The following is a 20747-nucleotide window of genomic DNA, read 5'->3' on the forward strand; positions in this document are numbered from 1 at the left end:
GTGTCTCACGTTGTATGAACCCGGCCTAAAGCCATAACTGCTTATTGAGCAGCATGAACATTTTTTGATGAAAACATTTTATAGATACAATTCAACGGTTATATTTTTACAATAGTGATAATAAAAAGGTTTTTTTGTAGTAAGAAAATCATATAAAATATCTATAATTGTTCACAAGGTTGTCATTTGTTGGCATGAGACAAAATATAGGATTTAACTTGAATTCATTAGTTGGAAAAAGAGACCTAAAACTAAATATACAAGCAGAAAAAGTTGAAAACATTATTTATGAGAATTTGAACAGTGAAAATGATTCTTCACCTCATAATATTGTTTTGTTTTAATGTAAAAAAAAAGTCAATGAGTGCTGTGCAGTGGATCTGGCATAGACAGTTCTTCATTGTTATGCTTCTAGGGTTCCTTTCACTTGATTGTGCCAACGTTTCATGGAGTTGCTGTAAAGCATATATCAAAATGCTGTCATAGAAGCCCAGGCAAGATGGCTACCTCCATAAAAATGTACAAAAAAAAAAATTACAATCATAAAATAGAAACATTTGAAAGAACATACCTTAATGTGTGTCTCTAACCAGTAAAAAAAAATAGGTTCCCACAAATATATCAGATTGTATTACTTATTTTTCAGAAGCCCTTAAAAAATAAAAATTTAGGGGGAGATTTATCAAACATGGTGTAAAGTGAAACTGGCTCAGTTGCCCCTAGCAACCAATCAGATTCCACCTTTCATTCCTCACAGACTCTTCGGAAAATGAAAGGTGGAATCTGATTGGTTGCTAGGGGCAACTGAGCCAGTTTTACTTTATGTTTGATAAATCTCCCCCATAAAGAACAACTTTATGTTAATAATAATGCATCTACAATTATGTCATGTGATCCATGGGGCCAGATAGAAAAAACACTTACCCTTTCAACCTCTTTGTATCAGACCTCAATGTGTTATGTTAGAACAGTGAATGATCTGATCATACGTCCCAATATCATTATAGAACACATGCGAGTCAATGTGCCAAGTGAAACCCTGTCACTTTGGTTCCTAGAAGTGTGTCTAAATGTATAAACAATAGATAAAAGTCAGATAAGTGAATAATGTTAATTGCAAACTCATGCACAATCAATTGCTACAATCAATCAATGGTAACACATTGTAATCTTGCAGCCAAAGGTTAAAGGCAAAAACACTGAACTGCTTGTGTGACAGGTTAGATAAATCTGTTTACATTTTCTCATGGTTATGAAATTATTTAAAGGGAATAAAGAAGGAAAGCTATTACTAGTCCGAGTTCTTTAACCAACCTACTCTATAGTGTTGTACATTGAATGTAATAACTCATCTTTAAAATGGTTATCCAGCGCTACAAAAACATGGCCACTTTCCCCCCTCTCTTGTCTCCATATTGGGTGGAGTTTGGAACTCAGTTCCATTGAAGTAAATGGAGCTTATTTGCAAACCGCACCTGAACTGGAGACAACTGGATAAAATGTTTTGTCCCACAATTATATATTGAAGTGAATATACGAGTTGGAGTAGTGCATTTTCTTCATGTGCTCCGGCCTGCTCTATGCACTGAAGGCTGGCCTGGTGCCTCCAGTGTAATGATATCCCCTCCACTCTGATGCCTCCATTAGTATGGCTGGTTACAATGGGAGCGGTGGGCCCACCTCCAGTGCATAGAGTGGGCCAGTGCACATGAAGAATGTTTTGAAAAATTTACCATGCCACCAGGTTTTCAGTGTCGGGCAGGGAACGGAAAAAAGAAATTAACTAACTACTCACATGTTACATTCGCTTTAAAAAAGAAACACAAAATGTGAACCACCAGCTAAACTAAAAACTTAAAGGAAAAGTCTGGGGAAAATTTCAAAAGTATTGTATTGCCCTCCAAAAGTTCTACAAATCACCAGTATACACTTATTACGGGAAATGCTTATAAAGTGCTTTTTCCCTGCATTTACTACTGCATCAAGGCTTCACTTCCTGGATAACATGGTGATGTCACGACCCGACTCCCAGTGCTGTGCGGGCTGTGGCTACTGGAGAGGATGATGGCAGGGGGACACAGGGCTCTGGCCTCTGCCATCATCCTCTCCAGCAGCCACAGCCCACAATGCTCTGGGAGTCGGGTCGTGACATCACCATTTTATTCAGGTGAAGACTTGATGCAGTAGTAAGTGCAGGGAAAAAGCACTTTATGTGTATATCCCACAAAAAGTGTATATTTGTATAACTTTTGGGGGGCAATATAATACTTTGATAAAAATTTTCACCAGACTTCTCCTTTAACCCCTAGACGACCTAGGACATACCGGTACGTCCTGAAATTCTGTGCCCAGACGACCCTGGACGTACCGGTAAGTCCTGAGCTATGAAGCGCGCTCCAGAGCGGAGCGCGCTTCATAGCAGGTGAGGGCCGGCTGCAATCAGCAGCCGGCACCTCACGGTTAATGACACGCTGCAGCGATCTCGCTACAGCGTGACATTAACTCCTTAAACGCCGCAATCGTGGCGCGGCAGCGGCCTTTAAGTGTAAGTGACAGGGGGAGTCCCCTGTCACTTACCGATTGGGACCCCCGCAGTGTTACTGCGGGGGTCCCGATTGTTTAAACGGATCGCCGGAGGTCTCTCACCTGCCTCCGCGCGGTCCGATTGGCGCTCTGGTCACTGAGCCTGCACAGGTGGGCTCAATGAGCAGAGCGCCGATAACACTGATCAATGCTATGCCTATAGCATAGCAATGATCAGTGTAGAAAATGAATCTAATGTACTGTATGTATAAATGTATAAAAAAAGTTAAAAACACTAACACACTACCCCAAAACCCCTCGCCCAATAAAAGTTTAAATCACCCCTCTTTCCCATTATATAAATAAAACATATAAAAATAAATAAATAAATAAACTTATAATATACCATAGCGTGCGTAATTGTCCGATCTATTAAACTATAACAAAAGTCATTGCGAACGGTGAACGGCGTACACGAAAAGAGGGAGAAAAAGTGCACGGGTTACCGATTTTGTTACATTATATATTTTTTTAAAAAATTAATAAAAAGTGATCAAAACGTCCGATCTTCACAAATATGGTATTATTAAAAACTAGAGATCATGGTGGAAAAAATGAATCTCATACAGCCCCATAGGGGAAAAAATAAAACTGTTACAAGTGTCACAATAGGCCCATTTTATTAATAATTAATTTCCAAAAAAAAGGATTTCATAAAAAAAAATAATAATAACATTAGAGAATCTGTGTAAACCTGCATATGGTTGTGTTACGGCTGACCTGTAAAATAATTGTAACATGTTGCTTTTACCATATAGTGCATTACGTAAACACAGGAACCCCCCAAAAGTTACCATATTGCATTCTTTTTTACGTTTTCACCAATTTATATCTTCATAAATAATATATTTGGGATTCCGTCATACATGTTATGGTAAAATGAAAGACGCCATTACAAAGTACAACTATTCCTGTAACAAACAAGCTCTCACATGGCCTTGTAGATAGAAAACTGAAAGTGCTAGAGCTCTTAGAAGGGGGGAGGAAAAAACGAAAACGCAAAGATCAAAATTTTCCTCAAAGGGTTAAAGGGGTACTCCAGCAAAAAGTTTTTCCCACTAATTGAAACACATTACAAAGTTATATATCCTTGTAATAAGCTTCAATCATCTATCTGCCCCCTTTTCCTATCTTTTCCCCCCTTCATCCCCCACCAGGAAGTGAAGTAAACTCATTCTTACCTAATGACTGTTGACCTCAGGAAGCCATTTTGTGACAATGCAAAAGAAGAGCCCGTGGAGATCAGAAATTTTGTGGATAGAGGTTATAGTAATCAGAGTATACAAAAAGGATATAGACATGCGAAAGGAGTAGAAAAGAAGGACCTGTTGCAGTCAACTAATAGTGCGGGAAGTAGTCGTGATGGCAAACATGTACAAGAGCCCCTGCTCATAGTGATGGCCCAATGATGACAACTAAGAGAGTCAAAAATGTAAAAGATCTGTTGGTTAAAAGACACTATCAGGGAAATTTATCAAGGGCTTTGCACCTATTTTTCTGTGAAAAATTGGATTTTTCACCCATTTTTGGTCTAAGTTCTATTTATGAACCAGTATTCGATTGGCGACTTTATTTTAATCTGCCAGTTTTGAGTATTCCCCCAAAGGTTCACATAATCCAGGATAAGCGTCCAATCTATCATTTGCGACTTTTTAATAAGTCACACAAACAGGTGCAAGCCTATGTCTGGTCAGTACCAGGTGAATACCAGGTGTAACTTTTTTCAGCCCCCGAAAATGATGAATTAAGGAGCTAATCATAAATAAAAACAAACTAATGAGATCTGGAGATCTCATTTACTTAAAGAGTCATTAGGACAACCTGATCCTATCACAGAGACATAAGAGTACCTAAAGTTTTCAAAAACGTATGACATGTTATAGCGACACATAAGAAGTTTTGATTAGTGTGTGTGTGTGTGGGGGGGGATATGAATAAAGCTGTCCTTGTTGTCCATAACCTCCATTAAGAACTCAAGAAGGATTAACTCTTCTCTGCATCTCTGTACTATCAGCGACATCGACTGTCACTGTTTTAGCCACTTTTGATAGATGAGGCCCTATAGGTTTTAGTGTTTTTTCATAGTATGCATTGGTAATCGATTTAAAAAACATTTTGTGAGCGGCCTTCATGGCCTTCTTGAATTCTCTGTTCCTAAGACTATATATTAGAGGATTTAGAAGCGGGGTTATAACAGAATAAAATAAAGATACAATTTTATCTTTGTCCGAGAAGCATGAAGCTCTGGGACGTACATACATGAAGATAACAGTTCCATAGAATATTAACACCACTGTTAGGTGGGCCGCGCATGTGGAGAAGGCTTCTGGCGACCAAGACTTGATGGTATTCGGAGTATAGTTTTAATTATGGAGAAATAAGAGATGGCTATAAATATAAGTGATGTCAGCACAACTACCCAGGCTAAGGCGAAGAAAACCATCTCGCTGACGGATGTGTCAGAACAGGACAGTTTCACCACAGGAAGAAAATCACAGAAGAAATGATCTATGAGATTGGGTCCACAGAAATCCAACAAGGCTGTTGGGATTGTCAATGTCCAACCAGTAAAGAAGCCACTCATCCAGGAACCAATGGCTAAGTAGAGACAGATCCGACTGCTCATCATTGTAGCATATTGTAAAGGGAAACAAATGGCAAGATATCGGTCATCAGAGTAACCTGAATCACTTACACTGGCAGTGCTTAGGCTTGTGAATCTGGCGTGCCAAGATGGCGACTGTTCCCAGCAGGAAGGAGATTATTCTCCCAGTTGCTGATGGAATAAAAAAAGGAGGAGAAAGGGATATGACGTGTCTGGGGGCTGTCTCCGCTGTATTATCGCGTTATTACATACATAGGAGCGTCCCGACGTCACAGCGTCGTGACGCAACCACCTTGTGCGGCCCACGTCAGCGTAATGGCGTATCTAAGATGGCCTTACGTGCGTCTCAACTGCGCTTCAACTGTGCGCCGACATCACACGTACTGACGTATAGTAGGAGCCGCCTACGTGTGCGTCACTCAAGACACGCCTGGTTAATTACAGCCCTATCACATATTGTCATTCCAATACCCTTATGATCAGACTTAAAAATACAATTCATCAACATTCATGCATAATACCCGGAGGTTCAATATCTAGTATAATCAATGTCTATGATTCCGCATAATAATCGATGAAACATTATTCCTTAATGACATTAATACCATACAATAATAAAGTGCAGACGTGCAATTTTGATTACATGATTCCAAAGTTATAAATATATAAATACATGAATAACCCTAATAATAATATACACTAAACATAGTGATAATAGAAAAATCATTTGTACAAAGCAAATAATATATATAAAAATATATATAAACAATAAACGGTGAAAAAATACATTGCTGCATAATCAGCAGTTTATATAAATATAAGTGACATAATAGATTAATCAATAGAGCTTGCCGTGTAAAAAAGTGAATGAGTGAGTAGTGCGCACGTGTGTGAGGTGAACGAGGGTAAAAAACTAAAAAGTGCAAGGAAAACTGTGAAGTGTAATTCATATAAATTGCATAATATCAATATACATATTAAATCACTGTCATGTTAAAAATAATGGCCATGTCATTATAGTCATTCATAATGGGAATCAATCATCAGCCCTCAAAGAATCCACATCATAGGGAATATACCATAGGATCCCAAAAATTTGGGTAAAATCCATAACCGTTTGGTGAACAGATCTCGTATATTTCATCCCCGTGTACTCCAAAGAACCTAAAGGTACAGATTACAGTAACAGTCATACATTTAAATAATACCAAAAATAGTAATATTGGTGATATACTCATGAAGAGGAAGAGAACAAAAAACAAGAAGGGAAAAAGGAAAGGGGGAGGGGAAAAGAAAAGGAGAGGGAAAAAATAAAATAAAGGGGGGGGGGGGGAAGGGGAAGGGGGGAAAAAAAGGAAAAAGGAAAGGGAAACGGGGAGGTTGGGATGGGTATAGGGTAGTAGGAAGAATTAGAAAAAAGAGGGAAAAAAGAGAAAAGAAGAAGAAGAAAAAAGAAGAAAGCACAAAGAAGGAAAGAAAAAAGAAGGAAGAAGAGAAAAGAGACAAACAACAACAAGAAGCAAGAAGTTGTAAGTGAATGATCTCATTGCATATTAGGGGCATAAAAAATCCTATGCCTAGGTGTCTAATGCATCCGTGTCCTATGAGCGCATATATCTGTGTCAAGTTAAAAATAATTTACATTAAAATTAATCAAAACGGAATAAACCCGATAAAACCAGAAGGGAAAACTACTCAGAGTATGAAAAAATTGTGTTTATGGCCTCTTGTGAGGTACGATAGTGTTGCACCCCTCAGATATGTATGGTACCAACACGTATAGAAAAAATAATAATAAAATAAAAATAAATATAAATATAAATATAAAAATAAAAATAAAAAAGTCATTATATCATTCAAGGGATCGACTACTCAAATACTGATGATAAACTGCTGATGTTAAATACAATAATACTTACAGGAATGCACCGAAGCTGTTGATTTCATTTAATCCTAGGGGTACAAGAGTTTGAAGCTTCTCAATCCACATGCACTCACGTTGAGCCAAGATCTTCTTCCACTCACCTCGCCGGATCGTCGGATAGACACGGTCTATTCCTTTCACCTTTAGGAGGGAGGGATTGCAATTATGTTTAAGCTTGAAGTGTCATGCCAGAGGTTTTAGGGAAAGAGGCGTGTCATCATATTGGGCAGATACGATGTCACAAACATGTTCCCTAACTCTCCTTCTGAGTTCCCTGCTGGTCATACCAACATAGATTTTTCCACACGGGCATGTGGCGTGATACACCACACCTTTCGTGCTGCAGTCTATGCTATGGGTAATCCGATAAGATTTTGTGCCCCCCGCATCACAAAAATGTTCAGACCTATTTACGTTTGGGCAGGCCACACATTGTCCACAATTCCGACTACCCCATTTGGGGCCCTTACTCCCAAAAGCTCTTGCAGGGATATTACCTTGATGGTAACTATGGACTAAAGTGTCCTTTAAATTCCTGGATCTCCTAAAGGTCATAGCCACTCTTTCTGGTAGGATAGATGCGAGTGTGCAATCACTGCGTAGGATAGGCCAGTATCTATCAACCACTTCCCTCATTTCTCCAATCCTGGTATTGTACTCCGTGATCAACCTAATCTGTGAATCTTGCTGTGTTCTTACCTTGGGTTTCAAGCGCAGGAGTTCTAGTCGATCACTATTTTTTGCTCTGTAGTAAGCCCGGTTGATGATCCTCCTACTGTATCCTCGCTCTGCAAAGTGCATCCGTAGATCAGCTGCCTGTTTTTCAAAACTGGCTTCATCCGAACATAAACGACGTGCACGTAGGAATTGCCCCACTGGGATGTTGCGCACAAGATTCCCTGGGTGTGAGGATTTTGCATGTAGTATTGTGTTAGCAGCAGTCTTCTTACGAAACAATAAAGCCAATAAAGGACTCCAGACTCTCCACCGACCCCTGCCAGATCAGGGCCGCTCAGCCACTCAGTGAAGGAGGTGGGATCCGTTTGAAGTCCGCTCTGATCCCGCCTCCTTCACTGAGTGGCTGAGTGGCCCTGAGACGTAGCGTCTAGGGCGGAGTCAGACACCAGGAAACGGCCGGGAACCGGAAGCGGGCACTGGAGCGTTGTGATGCGGGACCCGCCGCTGGAACCGAGGAGGTAAGTGGACGTCTTTTATTTCAGCCACCTCCTACCCGGTCCCCCCAAAAAAGTGCCCTCACGCTGGAGTACCCCTTTAATAATATGGCATTGACCTAAAACTGCCAACAAACCCATAGTGGTAACATCTAGTTGCAAAAAAGCAGACCCTCTAAAGAGGTTATCCAGGGTTCAAAAAATGTGTTATACATTGTTATCCCAAGTAATTGTACTCCACCTTCTATAAATAATAAAAAGAGAATTTATAAAACAAATTCTTATATATTGCTAATATAACCGATATAAGAACATCAAACTCAATATATATACCTTTTGAGATTTCATCAGTAACTTATGAACCTACAAAAAATCTTCACAATAACACCTGATAAATTAAATCAATATGTTTATTTATTTATTTGATAAAAAGTAGCCCTCCCATAAAACCATAAACACAAAAGACATGTTAAAAACCAATGGGGGGAATCCGGTACCAAAAATCTTTCCACAATCATGAAGGACTACAGGTAAGCCCGGTTGATGATCCTCCTACTGTATCCTCGCTCTGCAAAGTGCATCCGTAGATCAGCTGCCTGTTTTTCAAAACTGGCTTCATCCGAACATAAACGACGTGCACGTAGGAATTGCCCCACTGGGATGTTGCGCACAAGATGCCCTGGGTGTGAGGATTTTGCATGTAGTATTGTGTTAGCAGCAGTCTTCTTACGAAACAATAAAGCCAATAAAGGACTCCAGACTCTCCACCGACCCCTGCCAGATCATGAGAACGTCGTCGATGTACCGACCCCAAAAGGCGACGTTCTCAATCCCCGGCACGGGATCGGTGAGAAAAATAAATCTCTCCCACAGCCCCAGGAAAAGGTTGGCATATGAGGGCGCACATGACGCCCCCATTGCCGTTCCCTGGAGCTGTAGGTAGAACGTTTCTTTAAAGACAAAAAAATTGTGCGTTAGCACAAATTCAAGAGCTTGTAGTAGGAAGTCCCCAAGATCCCTTGAGAGACTACTGCTTAAAAGGAAATGTCTTACCGCATTTAATCCGTCCTGATGTCTGATTGAAGTATAAAGTGATTCCACATCACATGTTACAAGTATCATGTTGTCATCCAATTGAAGGCCATCCAGTCTTCTCAGGACATCATTGGTATCCTTGATGTACGAGGGTAGTATTTCTACCAGAGGGAGAAGATAATGGTCAATCAATTTACTGACTGGTTCACATCGACCTGGTGGAGTGGTCTCATTTTTATGTATTTTAGGCAATAGGTAAATGGTGGCGATTGTTGGGTTAATGGGAATGAGGGCCTCTATTTCTTTTTGCGTGAAGATCCCTTTTTCAAATGCGTCATCCAAAAGAGTGGTTAATTCCGCTTTAAATTTGTCAAGGGGACTAAATGTCAATCTGCGGTAGCATTCAGTGACACGCAATTGGCGAAACATCTCCCGTTCATACAAAAGCACTGGCCATATAACAACATTACCACCTTTATCAGATTGTTTAAATACCACGTCTTTCCATTTGCACATTTCCTTTAAGGCAACATTCTGTTTCATGGTCAAGTTATCATATCGTTTTATTTCTGGGATCTTTTTAAGGTCACAATTCACCAACCTAACGAACATATCTATTTCAGGGGCCTGAGAAAATGATGGAAATTTCTTAGATTTTGGATATAGCTCAGATGGAAGACATCAGACAAAACATGATTAGAGAGGTTAATTACCTTTTGGATACCTTGTCGGCTACCTCCTTTCTTACTCCGGTCATCATGGTGATTGTAATCAGACTTCCTTTTGATTTGTGGCCCGCGCACTGATAGTCTGCTTTGCACTGATGATGCCACCGAGCTTGCTCCAACTGATGTTAAAGATGTATTGGACACACTCCTGGTTAGCCCACTTTCTCTATTGTGGCGCCAACAGTACACCTTGTTTAATTGAAAGTCCTGGGAATCCCTTTGATATTTCCGGGTTTTTATGACCTGGATTTGTTTCTCCCAGGTTTGGCTCAACTCATCAATTTCTTGGTTAATAGTAGTGATCTCTTCGGCGCTGTATTCAGTATTTAGAGTACTTTGTACTTCCTCAATTTCAGCTTCCAATCGTGTTAAGGCTTGTTGGTTATGGCCAATTAATAGTTCCAGAAAGGTTTTTGAGCAAATGTTGCACGCATCCTCCCATTTCCCTTTGAACTCATCACCATCGATTGGAAAACTGGGGAAGACTTGAATTCTCAAACCCCTTGGTATCAGATTACTATTGACATACTGTTGTAATGAAGCGCGATTCCACCAGATCTTCATCCTTTTATGGAGAAGGTCTTTGTACTTTTTCAAGGTGGAAGCTCTCTGAGTAGAATCAGACGTCTGTGTAGATCCCATAGAAAATAAATTAGATGCGCGTTCTGTCCATGCGGCTTCATGACTACGAAAGTCCATTGTTAACCAAAGTAAAAAATGCAGGAATACCTGTAATGATACAAGAAAAATAAGACAGACAACTCCAAAAAAGTCCTGCCACATACGTTTTATAGATCCGACTGCTCATCATTGTAGCATATTGTAAAGGGAAACAAATGGCAAGATATCGGTCATAGGCCATAACGGTTAGTAAAAAAAATTCTGTAGGTCCTACAGACAATACAAAGCTGAGCGAGACAACCGAAATGTGAGATGACCTTGTTTTGTGTGATCAGATAACTGAGGTTTTTTTTAGATGACCGCAGTTGAGCACCAGGTATCCAGTACAGCAAAGTTACTTAGGAAGAAATACATGGGGATATGAAGATGAGAATTTAGGCTGACCATTGTGATTATGAGAAGGTTGGTCAGAACGGTTAGGATGTAAATGACCAAAAAGATAGAAAAGTAAAACAGTTGCATTTGGAAAGTGCCAGGAAATCCCAGAAAAATAAAAAATGTGACTTTAGTTTCATTTAAATACAAGAGGCCCTTTTCCATCTGTGAAGAGAACGTGTAATACGTAGAATGTTAGATGCTAGTTATTAGGCTGGTTATACAATGGAAATTTATTACTGAATATATTTTGACATAACTTTGACTCTTTTTAAATGTATTTGTACTATTTTAGGTACATTTGAACCTTGCTCACCAGTTTTGCCCTCTGACAGTAGTTAGGGGCATTGCTTTGTAATTTTTTTTTTGTAACTTAAACACATGGCAAAAAGAAGGGATTTGCAAAAAGCCCCAAATTCATTGTGCATCGAGCATCAGTATGTTAGGTTTCATTATTTTCATAATAGCTAAAATGTGTTGGCTAGAAAAGTCGGAAAAGATACAAGTGATGAATTTGCTCAATATGTCTATTAAGGAGTCTGTCACTCTTATAAAAAGGATGCTTTTTTTTTTCCTCTGACAGTCCTTTTACACATTTTAAAATGCCATTTTTTATGTAATATACTGTTTAATAATGATTTTAGTGTTCTTTTTATTATGTGACATTCTCCATAAGCATTTTTCTTGGTGTTTTTGAAGTCTATGGGGAAAAAACACCATACAGCTTCTTTTTTTAATTTTAAAGGGGTGCTCCAGCGTGGGGGCACTTTTTTGGGGGGACCGGGGAGGAGGTGGCTGAAATAAAAGACGTCCACTCACCTCCCCGGTTCCAGCAGCGGGTCCCGCATCACGGTGCTCCGGTCCCTGGTTCCCGGCCGCTTCCTGGTGTCTGACGCCGCCCGAGACGCTACGTCTCAGGGCCGCTCAGCCACTCAGTGAAGGAGGCGGGATCCGTTTGAAGTCCGCTCTGATCCCGCCTCCTTCACTGAGTGGCTGAGTGGCCCTGAGACGTAGCGTCTAGGGCGGCGTCAGACACCAGGAAACGGCCGGGAACCGGAAGCGGGCACTGGAGCGTTGTGATGCGGGACCCGCCGCTGGAACCGAGGAGGTAAGTGGACGTCTTTTATTTCAGCCACCTCCTACCCGGTCCCCCCAAAAAAGTGCCCTCACGCTGGAGTACCCCTTTAATAATATGGCATTGACCTAAAACTGCCAACAAACCCATAGTGGTAACATCTAGTTGCAAAAAAGCAGACCCTCTAAAGAGGTTATCCAGGGTTCAAAAAATGTGTTATACATTGTTATCCCAAGTAATTGTACTCCACCTTCTATAAATAATAAAAAGAGAATTTATAAAACAAATTCTTATATATTGCTAATATAACCGATATAAGAACATCAAACTCAATATATATACCTTTTGAGATTTCATCAGTAACTTATGAACCTACAAAAAATCTTCACAATAACACCTGATAAATTAAATCAATATGTTTATTTATTTATTTGATAAAAAGTAGCCCTCCCATAAAACCATAAACACAAAAGACATGTTAAAAACCAATGGGGGGAATCCGGTACCAAAAATCTTTCCACAATCATGAAGGACTACAGGTCACAGGATAACATATAAATTCATGTATAATACAACATAAACACAGTGCACATATCCACTAGGGGAATGTGTTCAACTGCACCCCATAGGTAATTTCATAGAATTCACAGAAGGGGGTGCACATAACTATAAAACCTAACTTTTATTAAATACGTATAAAAATTATACTCCACGTAAACGGACCAATACACAGAACATAACAAAAAAAGTATAGTTACAGTCACTGTCATAAACGATATCAACCTAAGACCATAAACTATTGTCTATAGTACTCAAATTAGTTTTGGTCATAGGTTTAAAGACAACACCAGGGTAGAAGGATACACTCGGGGTAGGGACCTCTCAACCCTATTGCGCCCTAACCGAGTGGTATGTGTATACTACCCCTTCTCGCACAGGGGGGAGCGGGGCACTCGCCCTAAGAAGGGCAACCCCTACCCTGGTCTACCCCTTGGAAAAACAAAACCCTGTTATGCCCTAAAGCAATAACGCTGGTCCCTTACCCTCCGACGCGTTTCCTCCAGATTGCCGGATTTCTCAAGGAGGTAAGGTACAATACAGGGAATAGTTAAAGCTGGGCTTAACTGTTAAGACAAAGACAAAGACAAAATAAACACACTCTATTCATAAGGAACAGACATACAGTGTCATGTCTAAACGGGATACACTCACCGGCTGCTGCAGTGGCAGAAACAAGCCGTGATACACTCCGTGCAGGTACGCACGCTGAGTGTGTGTCTGGGAGCAGTGGCTGCAGACGTCTGCAGTCCTGGTCTGGGGGATGATATCCTCCATTGCCACGCGCTTCCGCCCACCCGCGACGTCACTTCCGGTCATGTGACATGTCACGCCGGTCAGCTGAGCGCAGCGGCGTTGCCCTGGTTACGCTGCAAACAATGCAGCAGTGTTCCTGGGCCCTTGTAAACGACTTAGATAAGGAGGATTAGCATGGTGGTTCACATACTGTATCAAAGCCCAATCACTGTTAAACACAGATAGAAGGGAAAGAACATAGAGGTGTCAAATCAATAACAACGCTAGTAGATATTTAATGCTGGGAGTATTCAGAAGGGTTTGATAACTATTTACAACAATTACTAAAGAACAAAACTAACAATATGTACAATATTTACATGCGAGTGAGACGACAGCACTGGATCTGATAGCTACATCCCTCCCCAAGCAAGTTGTTATTTATAAGCACAGGCTTCTATGATTATTCATTGAAGGGGGGGAGGGGGTTTGCAGTAGGGCAGAGAGGGGAGGGTAAGGGGGGGGGGGCAACTCACAAAAAGCATGCGAAGTTCAATTGTTCATTGAGCCCCGTGGGAGCTGTGGTCTTCATCCTGTAGATCCACTCGCTCTCCTTTTTCAATATCAGCTTTTCCTAATTCCCCCCTCTCAAAGGGGGCCGCACTAATTCCAAACCTACAAAAGGACAGTCCTGTGACTTTGCCCATATGTGATGAATTTATATGGCGGGCTATGGGTTTATCTGCCCTGTTTACCACATCTTTCAGGTGTTCCCCTATTCTTCTACGATATTCTCTTATCGTTTTGCCAATGTATTCCATACCGCATTCACATGTAGCTTTATAGATTACCCCGCTGGACCGGCAGTTAATGACATTTCTAATTTCATACTGCTGCCCCGTTACATTGCTATGCTACACACCCGCTACACCTGTAGTATCCTGGTATTTGACGGGTTAGCCATGTTTCTCCTGTGTTTGGGGGTATAAAATGACTTTTCACAAGACAGTCCCTGAGGTTCCGTCCCCTCCTATAGGTTACTTGGGGAGTTGTCCCTATTTTGTCCCTAAGGTCCGGGTCAAGTCTCAGTATTCCCCAGTGCTTTTGTAATATCTGTCTCACCTGTGTGGCTCCCGAGTCATGTGTGCCTATAATACGGGTTACGTTATCACTTATCGGTCTAGGTCGCTGCGTAAGCAGTTCCGCTCTGTCTCTACTCCTTGCTTCCCTATATGCAGGTCTCAACACCCTATCGGGGTACCCGCGAGCCCGAAATCGTCTCCTTAGGTCATCAGATTGTAATTAAAACTCATGATCTGTTGAGCAGTTGCGCCTCATGCGCAAAAATTGGCCTTTAGGTATGCCCACCATAAGTGGTCTTGGGTGGCTACTCTGCCATGACAGTAAAGAATTAGTCGCTGTGGGCTTTCGATGTACAGTAGTACTAATATTGCCCATTGCATCCTGCCTAATTAGTACATCCAAGAATGCCAATTGTTCCCTATGAATGTCATAGGTGAACTTTAGGCCTATCTGATTGGTGTTCAGGACCTGTACAAAGTTCACGAAGCTTGCATCCGGCCCGTTCCAGATGATGATGCCTGTGATAAGATGCTGGGAGCGGGGGAACTGTACAGATATGCACCACGCTGTTATGAATCAGCCACGCGGCTCTGTCAGTACAGCGCATATCTGTACAGTTCCCCTGCTCCCAGCATCTTATCACAGATGCTGCCCGGGCGGAGGGGAGAGTCCATTACAGGCATTCCACATCCGTGTAAATTACATCACTTACCATAGATGACGCCTTACTCCAATAATAATAAAAAAAAAAAGCTCTAAAGTCTTGGCCACTAGTTGGCTTATTTTCCTGAAAACTGTTAAGTCTTTCTGTTAGCAGCAGAGAGACCAAGATAGAACACAGGAAGTTGGGGTGGGGCTTAGATATTGCTATGTAGGGGAGAGGGCCTTGATCATCTGCATGCAAGCTGAGGCTTCATATGTCTGCTTTTGAGTGTCAACTCTGAGGAGTGTTTTAAGGGGCTTATCCGGCATATATATATGCAAAGAAGGGGTCCGTGGAGCCTCAGTTAAGAGTCTCAAAACACAGGAATAGCCAGATATCCCTTTCTCCAAAGGTCCCAAAAGCTCGCAACAGAGTGAGGACCTGAGGGACTACGTATCAGGGTGGTTTGGTGCTCTCCCCGCTAGGAGGCACCCCTTGGCGATGGGCTTTCTTCTCTGGAGAGAGGGATATCTGGGTATTCCAGTGTTTTGAGACTCATAACTGAGGCTCCACAGACCCCTTCTTTGCATATTCAAATTTTGTAGGGGGCAATCAGTGGAGACTCTGACATGAGTACTCCATTGGATTCAGTGATTGTTGTGTTTTGTTGGTATATACATATATATTTTTTTTATATATTGCTGTACTATTGGTAAGCATAATAAACATCCATACTTATTCATGCTCCCCTTGTGTCCCCTGCTGACCTGCTACTTCTTAGAGCACGGAGAGGCAAGCTTAAAATGTTTGTTGCGTTTGACAACAGTGCATGTATTTTTTTTATTATTTTATTTTTTTAAACAGGGGATAAACCCTTTAATATGGACCATGCTGTGTTTGAAAACTAATTCAAGGACCCCCTATGACCTATAAAGTTCCTTGCAGCTGTCCCTTGTGTAAATACTTGTGTTCTTGAATGTAATCTCACTCTTTTCCCTTCCTTTAGTTGTTTTTGAACAGCTGGAGGTCTGAAGGCTCCCCTAGGCCCACCAGTGTACATGTAGTACTGTTAATCATCCCCCAGAAAAGTGCCAGCCTGTGCATGTTTTTCAGAGCTGTCATTGCAGGTGCTGTCCTGTGATTGGTCAAATAAGAGAAAAAAAAAGACAAGGGGTGAGTACTGCTGATGTATTACTGGAGTGCTACACAGCCCAACTCAGGCCCTAACCCCTCAAAGAATAAATATCTGTACACCATGGAGTTTCTTTCAGGAACTCGATATCAGGAGTAAGTGCCCAAAAAGCACTTTGTTTTGTTACATTACCATTCAGAAATGTGACAGAGGTTTTTAAGATTATGAAGTTACAGGTATGCTTTAAAGTAAATATGTATGTTTATAGTAGGCATGGGTATGCATAACAAGTATCACTAATACGCTTGTTTACCTGCAATTGCTATAACATCTCCATATGTTATAACTATTGAGCCATTGTGCATTCATGCCATCTATATGACAGTAGGTCCCTGCATATGCTGAGTTACTGAAACACATTCGTAATCCTGTTCACAGTTGTGGGAATTACAGACAGGGCTACTGAAGTGTGAATGGGACCCAAGGATGCAGTCACACATACAGGATCTGCTGCAGATATCAATTTAACTAAATGGATGCATCAATCTGCAGCAGGTTCTGTATGGGCGATTTCTATACTTTTTAATTAAAGGATGCAATGTCTTTAAAGTTTTCCCTAGACTGAACCACAAGTGTCCCTCTTTGGCCGTCCAAAAAGTTGGGAGGTAATAATTTAAAATACAACAGGTTACCCAAAGATACCTAAGAGGCCTAAAACTACACTTCTGAGTAGACTATATCCATACCTGCATTGACCATAGAGTTCATTTTACAATTATGAAAAAAAAAAAAAAAAAAAAAATTTACGGCTGGATGCTGTACAGCATATACTGAACAAAGTCTTAAAAATGGGTTGTCCAGTGAAAATTTCTTTCAAATCAACTGGTTTATGAAAGTTATATAGATTTGTAAATCACTTTCATTAAAAGTCTCATCTTCCCCATTCTTATCAGCTGCTGTATGTTCAGCGGAAAAATAAAATTCCTTTTCAGTCTGACAGCACTCTGCAGACATCTCTGGCTGAGACAGAAACTGTCCAGAGCAGTAGCAAATTCCCATAGGAACTGTCCAGAGTAGGAAAGGTTTTGTGTCGCGGCCAGAGAGCAGTGTGTCAGACTGAAAATTAAAACCATTTCCTGCAGGGCATACAGCAGCTGATAAGTATGGGAAGACTTGAGATTTTTAAGTAGAAGTGAATTAAAAATCTAGATAACTTTTTGAAACCAGTTGATTTGAAAGCGAAAGATTTTCACTGGACAAAGAGGTTCTACAAATGTTTTTTTTGGACTATTGTATATGTTACCTTAGCATTAGAGTACTGTAGTTTCATAGCCTTAGCTGGAAGAGAAGGGTTACCTTATGTTGATTCAGTCACAGATAGCATAAAATACATTGCTGATAAGTGTAGTTATACACCGAACATCTTATCAGCAGAGAGTGCCAGACAGGCAAATGTGAAGAGCCTGGGAGAGTAGTCTCACTTAAATTCCAATCCGTGTATTCTCAGTGCCCGATTTGTATAAACCTCTATAGGTCCAATTAAAAAAAGGTGAGCTAGGGCATACCATGTAAATCTCAATAGGCATACATGAAAAGGGTGTGTATATTAAGGAGCTCATTCCTATGTGTGCAGCATAGTAAGGGTATAATGCCTTCCATCAAAGATGGTGTAACATTAAACTGGCTCAGTTGCCCCTAGCAACCAATCAGATTCCACCTTTCATTTTCCAAAGAGTCTGAGGAATGAAAGGTGGAATCTGATTGGTTGCTAGGGGCAACTGAGCCAGTTTCACTTTACACCATGTTTGATAAATCTCCCCCAATTTTCATAAATTTGTACCACCTTAAAAAAAAAAAAGTGGCCACAAGAGTTGCCAAGAGTCACATGGTTTCAGTAAAATGTTAACAGCATTTGGCTGGCCTTATGCCCCTTTTGAAGGAAGACCCAGGTGAAACTCAAGGGGGGGGGCTGGATAGTTGTTTGTGCGTTACTGCCCTTGCTGTAAAACTACAACTCCCAGCATACCTAGACTGCTGCTCTTGTGAACCTGTGGCTCCAGCATGGGGGAGGGGGAGGAATGCTGTAAAGTATTTCGCAATGGGAACCATCTTCCTTTAGACCCGGTTCTGCACCAAACCATGGAGCAAACTACTAACCTCACCAAGGAAGGAAGGAAAGAGCCACACCTTCCTCCTTCAAGTCCTGTGCAATAGGGACATATCAGCACATTAGATATGTCTAACCTGCCAATAGTTCCCCTTTAATTTGCGCTGTAGTGAACACTTTAATCATTTAAGTCAATAGGACACATTGAGGGTTTTGACACAGATTTAGGCTATGCTCCCACTATGTACTAAGACGCGCCAACAGCCCAAATTCTTCATCATGAACATTAATTCCAGCTGGAGGTAGCGTTAAATGGCCATTCACGGCAGAACAGCCATTGTTTGTACAAGGTCTGAACATAGCCTTTAAGCGGTACAATTTAGTTGCATTAAACCTGTTCATGTATTACAAAAAAAGCAGGATTTTGTAATATATATATAAAACATTTGTAAATACCAGAAGATTGGAGACAACTAGGCTTGAAGTTTCAAATTTATTTATTTCAGTAGTTATAACAAACGGAAGGAGCAAACTGGATATCAAGCAGAGGAGTTACATTCAAGCTGCTGAATGTGTTGAAGGATCAGATCTTTATTCAGCTTCACATTTAGTTTTGATATCTCCAGAAGAGCTCTGAGCTCTGGTTCAATGTAAGAAAGATTGAAGGTAGCATATTTCTTCCTTAATTCATGGACTTTACCTGGAAATAAAAAGGAACAAAATTAAAGTGGAATACATGGCTTGTTTCTAACCACCTCATTGATGCTGTTATTTTAGTTAATGGGACCCTTGTATTTTGACAATGTAAAAAGGGAAAGGTTCACTTTAAACATTTTCTGACATGCGATACAAAAGGTCTGTGTGTAGCAATTGGTAAGGTGAGAAGGGCACAGAACACCACACAGACATGTCCCATACCCTGTTGTCTTCAGAAAATGATATTTTGTGCTTATTGAAATACACTCCAGGCCCAATGCAATGAATAGAGTCTAAGGGCCCATTCACACGTTCCATTAACACGGGCTGTGAACGAAAGATGTGCAGACTGGATTCACGATTCTCACACCATCAAGAGTTGAAATATTCACTGTACTGTAAGCCGTGTGGCTATCAGTACAGTGAAGACTTCAACACTTGCAGTGCTCCAGCATCATGACACATGGCAGGTGGTTTGTGAATCCGATTTGTTGCACATCTTCCGTGCACGGACTGCGTGAATGCTTCCCAGTGCAAGCAACAAACTTGTAATGGTAAGCTTATAAGGTTGCTAATTGACAGACTACATGAGGCCTGACATGTCGAAATATGTTTAAAACTAAACCAAACATGAAGCTGGCATCTATACGGTTGTGTGACTCTTGATAGTATCGCATTTGGAGAGGGGGAAACTGCGCAAAGAAAGGTGGGCAAAAACAACTTTAGGGCCTTCTGTCTTGAGATAAGTGTTGTTCATTATAAATGATAGGACCCAAGGCAAAATAACCCCCAATAATATCACTATACTGACAACCATTCCTCTCAAAGCTGAGCTAAGCTCCCCTTTAAATGCAAGAGGCTGTCAGAGCTATAAGTACATGCAAAAGATGCAGCTACAGTGTACCACTCCAGAAAGGATGAATCCATTTAAAAATCAGCCATAGGACCAGAGCACTGACCAGACTGGACCTCTCCTCCCCTAAAGTGTCCCCTGTATTAACTACCACAATGAGCCTATGAGATATATATAGCTGTAACCAACCTTCACAGCTCTGGTTGTTGAAAAGAGGGAAATGCATCACATCAGGAGCCCCTTGGCTGTTTCCTTTAAACACATAGCAACTTTGAGATGGCACATCCAATTCTGTTTCATCTATGTTTATTTCTGGAAAGGGGATTCCATTTGTTTTACAATATTTATCTGTATTAATCAATGTCTGAAAGTGAAAACAAAATAGGTCAGATTTTCAAGTTATGCCACAGAGATCAGCGAACCGGGCTGGGGTTCGGGTTGGTACAAACATGATTCAGGATTTGACTCTTGATGTCTTCCAGTTCCATGGCGAAGGTGGGAGACAGCCCGAGTCCTGCCTGGAAAATAGGGATACAGGAGTCTCCACCTTCTCCCACGGAACGTGTAGACAGCAGGAGTCAGATGCTGATGGTTCATTACACATGTAGGAAGACCTCTGATCAGAACTTTTACCTCTAAGTATACTTCATGTTTTGCAGACAGAATTTAGTTACTACTGATCAAGTATGTATTATTGGGATTATACAGTCCTATGCCACATTCACAGATCTCAGGATCAGTATGATATACATTAACAGCAAT

General features: G+C 40.9%; 1 long non-coding RNA gene and 1 pseudogene across 1 annotated transcript; both read right to left on the reverse strand.

Moving 5' to 3' along the window:
- Positions 1-376: 376 nt before the first annotated feature.
- Positions 377-17779, reverse strand: LOC138785510 (uncharacterized). Its single transcript, XR_011362113.1, has 3 exons — positions 17686-17779; positions 925-1066; positions 377-503 (listed from the first exon to the last, which is right to left on the reverse strand). It is a non-coding gene; the product is annotated as an uncharacterized lncRNA (long non-coding RNA).
- LOC138787545 (olfactory receptor 5P64-like) lies at positions 4557-7913 on the reverse strand (annotated as a pseudogene).
- Positions 17780-20747: the final 2968 nt, after the last annotated feature.

This window comes from Dendropsophus ebraccatus, chromosome 3 (assembly GCF_027789765.1).
Source record: "Dendropsophus ebraccatus isolate aDenEbr1 chromosome 3, aDenEbr1.pat, whole genome shotgun sequence".
Lineage (NCBI taxonomy): Eukaryota > Metazoa > Chordata > Amphibia > Anura > Hylidae > Dendropsophus > Dendropsophus ebraccatus.